Here is a 15,979-nt window from a genome sequence, read left to right on the forward strand (position 1 = left end):
CGGGGTCCCTCTGCGTCAGAGTCTGTGCATGTGGAAATGGGACCAAGCCCCCATTCACAACGTAGCACTAGTGTTTGCACAAGAGCAAGGGGAAATCACCTAGTCCAGTGGCTGTGTACAGCGGGCACTCAAGAAATGGTCACTTTCCCCCTTCCTGCCAATTATGGTGATGCATTTGCCAGTTTTGCACCAATCCCCATTACGTTCCTTCACCTTCTCACCAATGGGTTGCACCGAGCACATGAGACACACTCACATTCCAGAGTGTAACTAAAATGTGCGTAAAGAACCAAACTGGAATGATCAAGCCCCTAGATCTAACCATCGGTTTACAGAGAATACAAATGACATCATAGGGATCTGATCAGCAAATCCAGTCTACGAGAAACTCGCTAGGACAAATCTGATTTCTTCGACAACTACATCGAAAACTACGAGCAAAAAAAAAGTTGAAGAGATAAGGTTACTTAAGAGACATATCGGTCAATTGCAATGAATGGAATTTACTCAGATGCCGATGTTAAAAAACTGCACAAAAATTGTATTAGATAATTGGGAAAATGTGAACATCAACTGGCTATTTGATATTAAGGAATTACTATTAATTTCTTAGCTATGACGATGTTGTGGTTATGTCTAGGGGAAAAAGCCCAGATCTTTAGAGATGCATGCTGAAATCTTCCCATGGGAGAGGATATAATGAAAGTAATCCAGGGCAAGGAGAAAGCTGGGAGTTCAGATGAGACAAGATCGGCGATATAATAAAAATAGCTGAAGTTGGGTGATGAGCCCACAGTATTTTACTGTACTATTCTCTCCACTTTTGTTTATGCTCGAAATTTTCTATAATAAATAATTTTTTAAAAGGACAGCATGGGATAAGATATTTAAAATCCTTTTAAGGTTAGAAATAGCACTGGACTTATCTAATACGGAGAATGTTTTCTTGGCGTTACTACATATGAGTAATTTATTTGGGTCGCAGATACCTCTCTCTCTGAAGAAGGATAAGTGGAGCAGGAAGGATGGGGAGCGGTTTTACTTTGGCTTGGTAGGTTAGTGTCCCGGGAGACTGAGGCGAGCCCCTGGTTACCTGGTTACCTGGTTACCTCTGCCTTGCCTAATCTCTTCTCGAGTTTTAAAATGCATTCTCTGCTCATCCCATTTGAGTCCCAGTGAAGGCAGGGACTCTTTCTGTAAACCCTTACTTCTCTGGTACCTCGCACACAGACCGGCACGTAATAAGACCACAATAAATGTTTGTTGGGCAAATGAAGGGGAAAGGGGGTATCTACATTTCATCTTCAATGAGGGAAAAAATCAGGAAAATCTACTTTTGACTAGGAGCTCCCATGCTGTGGTTCAATCCATGGTATTCCCATTTGACCATGCATCAAAATGGTGTATAGGGAGCTTGTTAAAATGCCAGATTCCTAGACTGCCCTCCTTGGAGACTCTGATTCAGTAAGTCTGAGCTGGGATCCCATTATAGATATTTTTAGCAAATACCCAGGTGCTTCTGATGCAGTCAGTTCAGACTGGTGTGCAATATTCCCCAGTATACGTTGTTTAATCTCTTTGCTTCTGAAAGTATTATTCATTTTTTCCTGCCTGGCTCACTCTTTTTTTTTTTTTTTTTTTTTTTTTTTACTGTGGAAAATTCCAACCCACACGTGAAAGAAGAGTATAATAAACCCCTTAAGAGAAGAGTATGTATAATAAACCCCTCATGGCATCCACCAGCCTCAAGTGCCATCAACATTCTGCCATCTTGCATCTCAATTTTATTTTTAAGGAAACGATTCCCTTTTAATTGGATGTTGCTGGATTCAGCAATAGCATTGGCATCAATACGCTCTGCTTTCAAGATGAAGGTGGGTGAAACTCATCCTTGATTAACTTAAGAAAGCAGGATAGTCCCCCAGTATGACAAATGGGGGTGTAGGAGGCTGTGTTCTTCTCAGCCTCTAGCTTTAAAACTGGAAAATCAGACTACATTATAATCAGAAAGATTAGGCTTATTAATTGTTATTTAAATGTTTTGCTTTTTTTATTACTTTAAAGAAATAATCTCATCCAACTTTTTTTAAATGCCCTTTTCCAAAAAAGTGTTCTTCATTTAATATCAATACAAGGTAAATCCTTTGGTGACTATCGGGAATCTTCTGTCTGCCTTGAACAGAAGGTAAGCATGTGAGCCAGAAAAAAGAAGAGTTAAGTATCATTTCGAGTAGCTGAATATTCCTAAATCAGTAAGGCTGCTAAGAAATATCCTTTGGATACTTTTTTATTAATCGTGGAAATGCTCACAAACTTTTGTTATTTTGTTCCAAAAATACTGCAATTTGGGTGGTCAGCAAGAAGAAATGAAACATTGTCTATTTAAAAATCGTAAAAAAATGAAAATTCTGGGTCATTCACTTTACTCTGCATATCTCTTTTACAAGAACTCTTTTAGAGATTTTAAAGTGAGGGGAACTATGCAACTATATAATCAGCTATGTATCAATATACAACTGCATATGTAGCTATGTACAACTATTCAGCTATGGATAGAGCTATAAACAACTATCCGGCCATATACATAGCTTTAAAAAGCTATTTAAGTATATATACAGCTATATATAACAATTCAACTATGTATACAGCTACATACAACTATTCAACTGTATGTGCAACTATATACAACTATCCAACTATATAAACAATACAAAATTATTCAACTACATATATAGCTATATACAATTGTTCATTATATATATAGAGAGAGATACACAATTATAAAAAATATATAGTGAAGGAAAGAGGAGAGACGAGTTAATGGCATCCATGTCTCATTTTTAATGCAGGGAAGAGTAGATAAACAGCGTAAGCAGGATTCATCTTTTACTCATGCTAAGCAAATTAGAAAAATATAGTCAGTAAGTTGATTGTAAGGAAGCTGTTTTCCAATACATGGCAGGATGCAAGACAGTCTTCCATCTTCCATAGCAATATAAAAAAAGGAAGGAAATGACTTGGTGTGATGTTAATAACATCCATTAGACCCGTGCAGTCAGGATGATCTCTCTAACATCTTATGCTATGGCTTTTTAAGAGTCGGACAGGATTCTGGTTGCACTTCCTCCACTTACTATAAAATGTGCTCATGCGCCTACCATGCATTGTATATGCAGAGTATTTGAGACAGAGAAACATTCAAAAAGAGTTTGTTCCCTTAATGTTTTCTGAAGGATCAGGGTTCTGAGCATGTAACGATAACGGAGATAAAGAAAGAAGAAATGTGTGAAATGAGCAGGGACGGGGTAGCTGCCAAACGCATTCTCTGTGGGGAAGATCGGAGAGCTGCTGAGCAAGCCGCGTCGAAGGTCCTTTCATTTCCTTCTGTCCTCATTTTTGACATTGCCACCATTGTGTCCACTAATCCGGCAAGGGTGCTTTGAATCATGACCTTCTTATTCCCACCATCTGTTTTACGCTCCCATCTAAATATTGCATAGTCTATTCTGACCTTTTCCCATCTATGTGATTTGATTGATATGTACCTGTGAACTCTGTAAACTGGGATTTCAAAAAATCTTCCCATTCTTAAAGTGGTGGTTTATACTCTGTCCCTGTAAAAAATTAGCTAAACATTAATTTCCTACAGATGAAATAAAGTAATAAGATTTAAATCTTGCTACTAACCAGAGGGTTACTTTACAGCTAGCAAAATAGACTTAGAAACGACTTCATAAATGTCGATTTATACTAGAGCCATTTGCTGTGTTTTACCATTAGGAAGCGTATGTATCCCATTTTATTATCAAAAGGAACCTTTATACATATGTATATTAACATATGTATATGACTATATTAGGGTATATGTGCATATGCATATATATGTGTATACATATAATTTATGTAAATATAAGTATATGAGATGGATAGATAGGAAAGGAGGGGCCTGGATGAATATCTCACTGAGTGTTGGGAGTGGGAGTAAGGGTGGGCTAGAACACTAGAAACTTTAAATTGTACTTTGTCTAGTTACATCAATTTAAATTTTTTTATAGCAAGCTCACACTGTTGGTCTTTTAATTATTCTTAATCCTATTACTTTAGTGCTTAACAAGGACACTTTAAGACATTTCGTTTAATTCTTTCCGGTTACTAGGGCACTGCTAGGTGCAATTTTAAAATACACAAAGGTTTTACTTTGCGAGAAGCGAACAGTATTCAGAAGAGCCATTGATAGTTACAACACTTTAATTAGGATTTTAAAGAAGTCGGATGAATTCCAACATATATTTTGAACCCCGACCACCTACAAGCACTTTAAAGGTTCAACCCAAGGGGAAATGGATCTAAGAAGTCATTTTCAAGGTCTTTATCATCTGGAATAGGAGGTGATCACATACATAACCCAGTGAGGAGGGCGGTAACCCAACTTAAAACAATGATTGAAAATGTTTATAGGAGCTTTCAAGAAAGTCCGGCTCACCTTAGGGGAGTAGATTTAGCACTGGGTGACTTCAGTTAAATGTTTAACCATTAAGAACAGAAGAAGGGAATGTTAACCATCTCTAGTTCCTTCTCTCTGCTTCAGTTGAGACTCAACCTGGGAGGCCACCAGCTCCCTCCCCTTCCGGTCCCGCTGACCAGGTGACCCAACATGCCATCCAGGTCAGTTCTCTGCCATCCCACACTAGGTCAGTGCTGCTGGGAGCCTCTGAGGGAGGGAGGACAGGTGGATGTGATGGATGCCTACATCACTTCTTGCTTTCTTGGATCTCAGGTAGCCCACTGTGGTCTGAGCCATCCCTTCTACTGACACCTCTAAGAGCTGCTGAGAAGAATGTTCCACCTAAAGCCCAGACTGAGGTAGGTATGAGAGTGAGGGTAAGAAGAGACGCACAGAATGATGGAGCAGGATATGCCTACTACCTGCTACAGGGTAGGTACAGACTGCTGGAGGGTTGTGGCCGATCTACCTCGGAGACAGTGAGTACAGACCCTAACCACCCCAATAACTCTTTTCCATATTTCCTAGTTCTTCCATCCATTTGTTTCCCAAGCCGAACTTTTTGAAAATTTGGCAAAATGTGTTCAGAGTCCCTCTAGGCCCGTGATCAGAATGACACTGGCTTTATAAATTCAATTGACAGGGATACCTAAAATAAGCAAAATCATAAAATCTAACATTTTATGTTAGAATATTAAGCATTTGCTGTGTGCTTAGTAACATACTAAGCAATATATATGTAGTATATATAAATAACATGTAAAATAAGTTAATCCTCATGATAACTACGTCACACAAGTATTATTATCCCCATTTTAAAGATGATAAAATTGAGGTTATGAGTGGTTAAGTCTTGCCCAGGGTCATATAACAAGAAAGTGGTGGAGTAGGAGTCCAGACCCCAAAATGCCCCTAACCACCAGGCTGCCCTCACTCCATCCTCTCAACCACGGGCAGGGCTGGTCACAGGCTTTTTCTAAACCCATCACTGGAGTCCTCTGGTTTTCTGTCCACTTTCCAATAAGTCCAAATCCTCAATGAAGAGGGCTGTGGAGCTTTACTGGGAACACAGAACATATGACGGGCAGGGAAATATTCCTGTTCTTTGCTGGGAAGGTCCAATGCTATACAGACATGTCGGTCTTTGCTCCATTAACCCATGGAGTCACCAGGCAGCAATTGATTTGGGACATAACCTGACAAAAATGATCCTGAAGTTCATCTGGAAAGAAAGGATATGAGGAATGCGTCAAGACGTTTCAGAAATGAAACCTAATGAGGGAAAAGTTTTAAGCCCTGCCAGGTATTATAAAGGGCATTATAAAGTTCGATACCGATATCAGAATAGACAGAGTAAAGACTTCTAAACTATACCCACATAATGTAGGAAATTAGAATATGGCGAAGGTTAAATTTGAAGCCAAGGTGAAAAGATGTTTTAAACCATAAACAGCACTGGGATAATTAACTGTGTGGGATGGAAAAAGGAAAGAAATCTGTCTAGATCCCCGCATCATTCCTAATCAAAAAAATAATAATTATTATTACTCAACAATTTTAATGCTTAGAGCATTATATTGGTAGAACCAGGAGGCCCAGGCTTCTGTTGCTGTCGTCCTCACGTGCACAGGTGTGGGAGTGGGAGTCACCTCAGTGCGTAGTGTTGCAACGACATCGGTTCTGACAACCCCTCGTGTTTTTTGATGTGCCGTATCCCATCCCATGGGAGCCACGGAGCGAAGGCGGTGGACAGCTCTTATTCACCGCCTCTTAAAAAGAGGTTGGTACGTGCCTTTATGAGCGACTTGCTCAAGGTCACACCCCTACGCAGAAGCAGAACCGGTGTCGGGACTCAAGTCCCCTGACTCGCAGCCTGGGAGCCTCTCTCTGTACGAGATGCATTCACCCCACTTCGATGTGTCAGGTATGTCTGGGACACCAGACACATCGGAATGTGGGAGTTACTTTCCGATGCGCCGTGCGGAGTGTCCACGCTGCCCTTCCAACACTCGCTACGATCCCACCGCCGAAACCCCTGCCAGCCCCTGGAGGACCACGCACGCTGCTCTTTCTGCTTCGCGTCGGCTGAGAACCCAGCAGCCCCCGCCCACGACGAACCCACACTCTCCACCTACGAAGTGTCCCTGAGCTCTCTCACTCCTTATAGTCCTTCTCCATCCATCCCATGTCCCCTCCAGTTTCTTTTCCAAGTGTCTCTCTCCTCACATATACAGTTGCATGAACAGAATCACACACCTCAACCAACCTCCGCTTGCTGTTAAAGACCTAGACCGCTACGGTCCAACAGAAACGTGAGGGAGGACAGACGAGAATCACAGAAGCAATTTTATGTTCTCTAGTAGCTACATCTAAAAAAGTAAAGAGAAACTAGGGAAACTGACTTCGATAATATATAAATTTCAACCCAATATAGCCAAACTATTACTTCAACATATAATCAATATAAAATTAGCGAGATATTTTAAATTCTTTTTTAATATAAATTTTTGAAATCTGCTGTGTATTTTACATTCGCGGCACATCTCAGCTGGGCCTCGCCACGTTTCGGGCGCTCTATAGCCGCATGTGGCTAGTGCTTAGTGGCTACTGAATTGGACAGCGCTGACCCCGGCTCTCACTCCACTGAAGACGGCCCCGAACTTTCAGGATGACTCATTATTTCTGGATAAAGGGATCATGGGTGATTTTTAAACAAATAGCTTTGGCTTATCTATATTTTTATTGGTCTAAAAAAAAACACACACACACATACTGCACGCGTGTATGTATTCTTAAAACTTGCGATTTTTAAATGTCTTTGGCACAGCCAGGGAATGTAAATGAACTAATCTTCACATTCATGCTCCAGTGCAAATCATTTTCTTAATGGCACATGCCGCATCGGCATCTGTCTTCACGTCAACATATCCAGCCATAAGTGGCTCCTATATGCTTCACCATGGCTAATTATTGCCCCCTGCAGCCTGCAACCCGCCCACCTTCTCCTGCAGATCACCGGGTTGAAGGTACAGAATGCCCAGAAGAAATATGTTCCATATCCTCGCCACTTCTGCACGAATACTAACCCAGGCACAATTTCTGGTTTTGCTTGAGTAGATCTGGGGTCGCTAGTATATGACGTGGAGAACTCAAATTCAATTTATGGAAAAGGGTTGTCTTCGGCGCTGCTTCAGAGTTATTTTTAAATGGCTGATTATTTACTTAAAGTTAAATAGATTCAAAAGCTATTCTATGTCCCACTTTGGTTTCTTTGGGAAAAAAAAAAAAGTGCCTATTGGTTCTCCACAAGTATCAGTGACTAATTTTCGATCAGAGAATGCGCTTCTCGCCTCAAAGACTATGACTAAAATGTTTTTGGTGCTTAACAATTGAAGCAGTTCTGTCACTGGAAAATGGGAACAGGAGGTACACACAGCTTAAAAAGTTAAATGGACTTGAATTAAACTAAAGTAAGGTCACTTACCTTAAATACCTGTGTATTTTTAAATTCATGTTACAGATTGGTTTCTCACTGCTCTGCCCAACCCAGTAATGGCAGGCTTGCCCTTTCTCCCAGGCTTTAAAACATGGCATGTGGACCTCTGAACTGAAGAGGTACAAGACTGAATTTCAGTCCTCATTGGCCGGTTGGCAACCAGCTATATGACCTTGAATGTGGTCCACGTGCCCTGCTGGTTTTGGCCTCCTCGGCTGTGTAGAGGGGGCTAACGCCAGACCGCTCTCCGGGGCAGCTTCCAGCATCGGCATTCGTGACCTTTGTGCTCATCTCCCTCTATTCTATTATCCCCAAAACGCTTGCCTCCTCGTGCATCTTCCCCTTCCTAAATGAGAAGATGGCTGGCAGCGCAGCAGGGAAAAGGGGAAGAAAGGCTGCTAAAAAAAAAAAGAAAGAAAAGAAAAGAAAATCCTAAAATGAGTCACCTCGCAAGAATTTACCATTGTCTGGTGCCTGGATGCTTGCTCATGGCCTAAAATCGTAAAATTGGTCCTCGCAGTAGAGCTAGCTCTGAGACCTGGTATTTGTTATGTGTACTGTTTTTGGATGATGTTTACTCCTGACACCCATCTCTTTTAAGAGCCACTTGTAGGTACAAAACAACACCGAAGTTACACATCAGACAGACAGCAGCAGCCACATAAATCGGCTGTAGTGGAGCAGGAAGAGAATCAGATCAGAATCACAGAGAGTTATAATTAGGTCTTTGCACCAGCTTTTGATAAGTTAGTGAAAATAATTACAGCTCCCCAAACTTCCCACTTAACCTCCCCAAGGGCCCTACAGCACCCTAAAATCTAGCCTGCTGCAAGAATTATTCCCTGTCCCTTAGGGCTGGCTGCAGCAACGACGCCCAGGAGAGCCCTCCCTCCCACAGACTCCTTCGCCGCCGCCTGAGTCAGGGGGCAGCCAGTGCGAGCTGTGGCCTGCTCTGCTCCCGCCCGGCCCGATTTTTTTCCTGCTGCCATTTTGAATTAACATAGGTTTTCTCTGCAACTGATGTACGTATGATCTGGTCAGGCTTGGAACACAGTAGGTGCACACACACACACACACACACACACACAAGGGAAGCTTGCCACACAACCTAAACCAAGACACCTGCAAGCCAGAATGAAGCAGCAATTCCAGAAATCCCGTATTAACAGAACTCTGACTCATTTTTGAGTCACAGCAAATGACAGACTCCACTTGCGTTTAGCGGACATTTTTAACCCCTGCATCCGAGTTCTCGTCCATTCTCTGAAGTTCAGACGTCCCTCCTGTTTTGTGGACCACACTCATCTCAGACCTCACGAAGGATGCTGCCAAATAAAGGGCGTCGCGACAGCCAAGAGAACCGAAGACGCAAAGGCCAACTTAAGCGGATAATCGTCTCAGAAATGCACGAGGGGCTTTTACCAATAGGTGCTCCGGCGCCATCGCATTAACCTGCGCCGACACCCCCAACCCCAAGAACCGCTCCGGGTGTGGCTCGATGGGAAGTTGTGTCGAGTCCTGAGGCCCGCAGGGACAAGCGCAACAGCCCGCGCGTCCGCCCTTAAGGAGGGGACAGTCACCCCCCCCCCCGGACGAGGGGACAGAGCCGGGCCACCCGGGCGGCCCCGCCAGGCGGCCATGTTCGCTCCAGCCCACGCGCGCGCAGGTGCGTTACCTGCCCAGAAGATGCCAGGCCCGCTGCGCCCCAGCGAGCCCCGAACCCCGGGAGAGACCCGAGCGGTGGCGAGGGCGGGGGTCGCACAGGCACACGCCGCGGCCGGCAGCCGCTCCGACATCGGGAACAGGAAACAGGAGCAGCATCCTGGGGGGTCTGAGAGTTAAAGGAAGGTGGGGGGAGGGGGATGAGGTCGAGGTGCGGAGAGCGGACGCGGGTTCTGACCAGCTGCAGTGCCCGCGCCCTGGGGTGGGGCGTCCCTCTCCTGCGCCCCCGCAGCTCCCCTTCGGCCCCAGAGCCCCGAGGCCGCCCCGGCCAGCACCCCGCGGGACTGGTCTCCGGGTAGCGCTACCCGTGGGCTCGCAGGGATGGCGGGAGGTGACGGGGCACCGGGGACAGCGATGGCGCATGGGGGTAAAACCCGCGGGGAGAAGCGGCTGCGGAGGCCCTGCGCGCCCAGTCGCGCCCGCCGAGGCTCACCTGCGGGGCGGCGGGCTCCGGGCTCGGCTCTGCGGTGCTGATGCTGCGGCCGCCGAGGCTGCTGCGGCGACGTCCGGAGCTGCGGCTGCAGCTGCAGCGGCGGAGGCGGCCGTCGGGCGCTTCCCCCGCCTCAGAGTCTCGGCGCTCTGCCCGCCGCACCCCGCCCCCCCAGCCCAGCCCCCCGGCTAACAGCTGGCCCTGCTCACGTGACCGCAAGGTCCACCCCCTCCTGCTTCCACCCGGGGCCGCGGGGCCGCGCAGCCGGAGCCACGTCTGGGCCACCGAGGCTGCGGCGCCGCGCTCGGCCTGGTGGGGGAGGAGCGGCCAAGAGGGCAGACCTAGCGGCAGAAAGTGGCTCTTTGCTCAATTTTTATGTCTTGGTCGCCGCCCCAGTTGCAGCTCTCTCTAAAGGGAAAACCCTGCTTAAGGAGTCAGGACGCGGTTCCTCTGGGCGCCTCTGCCGGACTCTGCTGTTTGGTTGCTACGTGCGGGCTTCGGTGCCTAAGCAAGAGCTCCCCGTGGAGAACCGTGCCCTGCACTCTGTTGACTCACGCGTCCAAGCCAATTCCCTGGTTTTAAAAGGTGCCGTCCTGTGCCGTGTGAATATGTCAGACCCTATGCCGGGTACCTGGCCGATGCGGCCCAAAGAGGTTAAGTGACTCTCCTAAGGTCACACAGCAAGTAGCAAAGCCAAGATTCCACACCTGGGTTATTAACACAGACAAGAGACGGAGGGTGTGTGTGTGTGTGTGTGTGTGTGTGTGTGTGTGTGTGTGTGTGAATGTTGGCATCAGGACATGATCCATCTGTTAAGAAAACATAGACTCTACCTTTTATGAATTAGTGAAAAAAAAAAAAGCCTACCCTATAAAGAGAAAGTTCACAGGAAAACAAATACAAATGCAATACTACCAGGTATATAAAAAGATATTAAAACTCACTTAACTTCAAATCAGATACACAGGGTAGCATTTTTTACCTGTCGGATTAGCAAAAAATCAAAAAGTTTCATAGCCTCTATGGAGGAAATTTGACAATATCAAAATATGTAACAAACAAATACTTATATAGTCTTTGGAGAATTCACCTCTGCAATTCACACTACAGATATAACACAGGTGTGAAATGCTACAAGTATAAGGTTATCAGTTACTATATTATTTGTGCTAGCACAGATTGGAAACCAACATCCATCAATCGGAGACCGTGCCATTAAATTACAGCACAATGCAACGGAATGCTATCCAGCTATAAAAAAAGATGAGGAAGGTCACTACATACTGATACAGATTTCCAACCTGTACTAAGTAGGCAAGGGGAGGGGGGTTAGGAAGCCATGTGCAAAACATTGTGTCCGTTATCATTTGTGGAAAGAAAAAAAATATATGCCTGCGCTCATATTTGCAAATGCATAGAATATCTTCAGAAGGATCCATTAGAAACAGCAACAGTAGATGCCACCGAGGAGGAGAACTAGGTGGCTCGATGCTGGGAAGGAAAGGAGACGTGGGAACCTGCCAGGCTATCTGCTTGGCCTAAAATCTTTGAAACCTGCTGACGCTTCTCTGCACAGCCACAGGGCTTCAGGGCCAGGAGCCCTGAACACACGAAGACAGAGGTGCAACGGTTTTCCCCAAGGCCTGCATGAAGAAGCTTGTTACATGGTATCACTAACGTTTATTAAGGAGCAGCAATGCTTTGTCTCTGCTTTGTATCCAAGAGACAGACTCTGCCATTATTGAAGCCTCGGAAATAGAGATAGGAGAACAGAACAAATAGCCCAACAAATATGGAAGAATACATCAAGAAATATGAATAGATTTTCATCATTGGCCTCTATTAATCATGTGAGGTTTAGGTGTGAGTAAATTATAGAGTCTCTGTGAGCTACACTGCAATCACAAAAAAAAAAATTGTCATAAATAACCTGCAATTATTACAGTCATTTATACTCCATCTAGTCATGTTCAGAGATTTAAGAGCTACAAGTAAAAGTATACCAGATTTCCCTTTTTTTCCAGGATAAAAAAAGGAGTAGTGGTAAAAAGTAGAGGGGTAATTTCAGCTTGTATGCATTGTCATGCAGAGATACTCATAAAATCTCCCTGTAGTCAGCTGTATCAGGGGAAAAGCAGCATGGAAACATTTCTGGCTTTATTTACAAACAGTAACATGAAAATAAACTTAATGAGGAAACCATAAACCATTTGATCCTGACAGGGCTGAAAAATGTCTACTGTATTTCTTCATATATCCCCTAGTTTGGATTACTACTAAGTACTTTAACAAATTTCTAGTTCATTCTGAGGATGAGTAATCAGTTGGCCTGGACTAGAAGAAAGGAAGATGCCCTAACACCAATGGAAAGTGACTATGTCAACGAAGAGCCAGTTTGGGTTGGTCTCTGCCATAGCCTGGCTTCTCTGGAAGCAGACGGTGAGATGTGTTTTGAATATAAAGGGTTCAGAGGGATCAACACATGTGAAAGGAAGAGATTGGAAACAGGATTGGGCAGACGAAGAAGCTGAACTGCAATGCAGGCCCAACAGAATGTCAGCCAACCTGGTGGAGAGCTCTAGAGCAAAGGCTGCCCATCAGAACATTCCTCATGGAGCCAAACGGGCTCCACCCTTGCTATCATTTGTTGTACGTGCAGGTTTGATGGTAATGAACTCTCTCAAGTTTGTCTAAGTTTTACTTAAGTTGCATTTCTGAAACACTTTTTGTTGTTGGCTACATAACTTTTGGTTGAAAGCCTCTTTGCTTTCAGCACTTTAAAGGTACCATTCTATCATCGTAAGACGTTATCAGGCTTGCAAATTTCCTGGGGGAGAAAAGTCTAATTATCTCTCTTCCTCTGTACATAATACAACCTTTTCTCCTATGGTTACTTTTAGAGTTTTCTCTCTTTATTACAGATTTTGAGCAATATGATTATGATGTATCTTGATCTCTTTTTTCTGTGTTTATTCTATTTGGGGTTCACTGAACTTCTTGGATATATATCTATATATATAGTTTCCATCAAATTAGAAAAAAACGGCCATTATTTCTTCAAGCATTTTACCTATATACCTGGTCTCTCCAAAATTTAGATACTCCAATTACACATTTATTATATCACTTGATATTGTCCCACAGGCAAAGAAATTCTATCCTTCCCTCACCCTGCTAGACTCTTTACTATCTGTGCTCTATTTTGAATAATTTCTTTTGGTATTTCTTCCAGTTTTCTTGCCTCCGAAGTCTTTAATCTGCTATTGATTCCATTGTTGGAATTTTTATATCAGATATCTTGTTTTTCATCTCCTGAAGTTCTACTTGGTTCTTTTCATAGCATTCATTTCTTAGATTGTATGTTTTCCTTTAAATCCCTGATCATATTTATTTTCTAATAGCTGTTTTAAAGTTCTTGTATGCTATTTCCATCATTTCTGTTGTTTTTCAATCCATTCTTGTTTATTGATGTATGCTCTGCTTCCTTGTCTCTTGTAATTGGTTATTGGCTGCCAGACCATGGATTTTGGCTTTAGTCAACTGTACAGATAATTTAAAGGGAAATTGCTGAGACTTCATCTTGTAAAACAAAGAACAGACTAGAAGATTCTATGACCAGACTTGGGAGTTTCAACTTAATCCATCCTTGCAGATGTTTTTCCAGTTTACGTGTGTGGAAAAGGTCTACCTCATACTATGTAGTTTTAAAATAGGACTGGTTTATAATGTTTTGTGACAACTGGGGCACCTTTTAATAGATGAAAGCTAATCCAGAATTGCAAATTTTGAGCCTCTTATACTTGCAACTTTAACACTACTGCTCATTTGAGATAATATATAACTTTAAACAGAAGTTACTATTAGTTATTTTCCAATTCTTGAAAGAAGTAACAAAGTTTGTCTAAATTGCCTTAGGAATTTTGTGTTCAATTAAAAGAAGACTTCCTTCATATGAGAGATTAAACAATGATTCTGCCTACTGAGAGAATGGATAAAATTTTTGACTCCAGAGAAAGAGAATTTTGTTTTGGGTGCTCTTTTGTTTTCTATGAAAGATCAGAAAACCAGTATTATTTTATTTCCTGTTGGAGTAATTATCCGACTTTTAGAGAATTGGGGATAATCTAGATATATGAAGATACTTCAATTTAAAAATTCCTGATCATTCTTTACTCTCTTTTCCAACGACTTTCTATCCTTAACAATAAACCAAGTTCTAGGTTTTTATTACTCTTATTATATCACTTATATCATTGGTTCTAGCTTTTACATGTGCAAAGGATTTGCCTTTTCACATATATAAAGTGATTTATATATGTGAAATCTATGAGCTGGAATCTATGTCTGATTCACTCAAATTTCGAAAAGCAGCTATTATATATTTTGAAAATAAATAAAAGCAGAAATTATTTTATCATCATATGACATTTTTGGATAATTGAATTTTTCTTTACCCTGAACATAAAGGATTGAATTTTAAGGATTATCAAAAAATCTCTAGACTAGGGAAGTAAATAGAGATAATAGATTAGCGGTTGCTCAGGGAGTTGGGGGGAAGTGAGGAGTCACTGCTAATGGGTATGGGGTTATTTTTGGGGGGAGGGGTGATAAAAAAATGTCCAAAATTATGGTGATGGCTGCACAACTCTGTGAATATGCTAAAATTTATTGAACCGTAAAAACAAAACATAGTATTATGTATTAATTTTATTTTAAAAATACTCCACCTGAAAAAAAGAAATATTCGAAAACAATTGAACATTGCCCAGCTCAGAGGAAATAATTAAATGATAGAGCTAATAGTTTTGAAGAATTGTCGTCATGGAAGTAAAATGTTAGGAAAAAAAAATCCAAGGAGTGGAGTTGATTTATCTTTGAGTATTAATGTAAGAATCAATTCATTTTAGTAGGCTGCTTAATTTTCTTTAAAGATCGTGATTCAAAACAGAAAACCGTGAATACTACTGCATGAGGCAAAAAAAAAAAAAAAAAAAAAGGGACATGACATTTTATAAAAGATTCTATGCCTTATAAAATTTAGCCAAAATAAAGGAAAAACTTAGGTGAACAGTGTCAAGGAACATTGGTATGAAGAGGGCAGGAGAGAACAATTTACGCTGTGGAGAACTCGGGTAATTCCAGTAGGAATTTCATTGCATGATCCTTTTTAAGTTCTGTATTTTTCTATAAGTAAAATGCTGTCTCTTATTTTAAAGCAAATCTCCTATATTTGTACCATTCCTCTCCTTGGTTATTCTACACAAGTATATTTACCCATTTCATTGAATTTAGTTGCAAATTTAAGAACCACTTTTTAAAAATCTAGAAAGTCTCAAACAGAGCGTATTCTGCACAAAATAGCTACACAGCAATTCCAGGAGATAGAATCACAATGGGAAGGAACCACCAATGTGTGCATGAATGTTATAATGTTCCTAGTTTCTAACCAGAGGTACAAATTAGATTCAGAGGTATAGTAACATAAAATGCAGTATGCCACAGTAAGTCCAACAGATGAATGAGCAAATGCTATAAGAAATCAGACTCAAGCCCCAAAGGGTCTCCTGACCCTTACTTCATTCTTTATATTAATGAAAACTGTCCCTTGCCACCTCAATTTGTATTGTGTGTGGAATTGTTTTTACTACAACTGTTTGCTGAAGAGGAAATTCTCTTTATCCTAGTGTGGAATTTTAAATTAATGAAGTGACTTGTAAATTCCCAGAAATTCCCAAGTGGGATATAATTCAGCTGTTACTGGAGACCAAGGGAACAGCTGTCACTTTATTCTGAATTTTTAGAGTAAACCTCAGCAAACGTCTCTCAT

General features: G+C 42.2%; 1 protein-coding gene across 2 annotated transcripts in view; it reads right to left on the reverse strand.

The window, feature by feature from the left end:
- Positions 1-10,267, reverse strand: part of SCRN1 (secernin 1) — a 45,839-nt gene extending 35,572 nt beyond the window's left edge. Inside the window, exon 1 of one of the 2 annotated variants that reach the window (XM_016135965.2) lies at positions 10,156-10,267. The gene's annotated coding sequence lies outside the window, so the exon portion shown is untranslated. Of the gene's footprint in view, positions 1-9,675; positions 9,815-10,155 lie in introns of those variants that run through there. The other variant, XM_016135963.2, reaches the window with a different exon arrangement.
- Between the last annotated feature and the right edge of the window lie 5,712 nt (positions 10,268-15,979).

Source organism: Rousettus aegyptiacus, unplaced genomic scaffold, assembly GCF_014176215.1.
Source record: "Rousettus aegyptiacus isolate mRouAeg1 unplaced genomic scaffold, mRouAeg1.p scaffold_m13_p_13, whole genome shotgun sequence".
Lineage (NCBI taxonomy): Eukaryota > Metazoa > Chordata > Mammalia > Chiroptera > Pteropodidae > Rousettus > Rousettus aegyptiacus.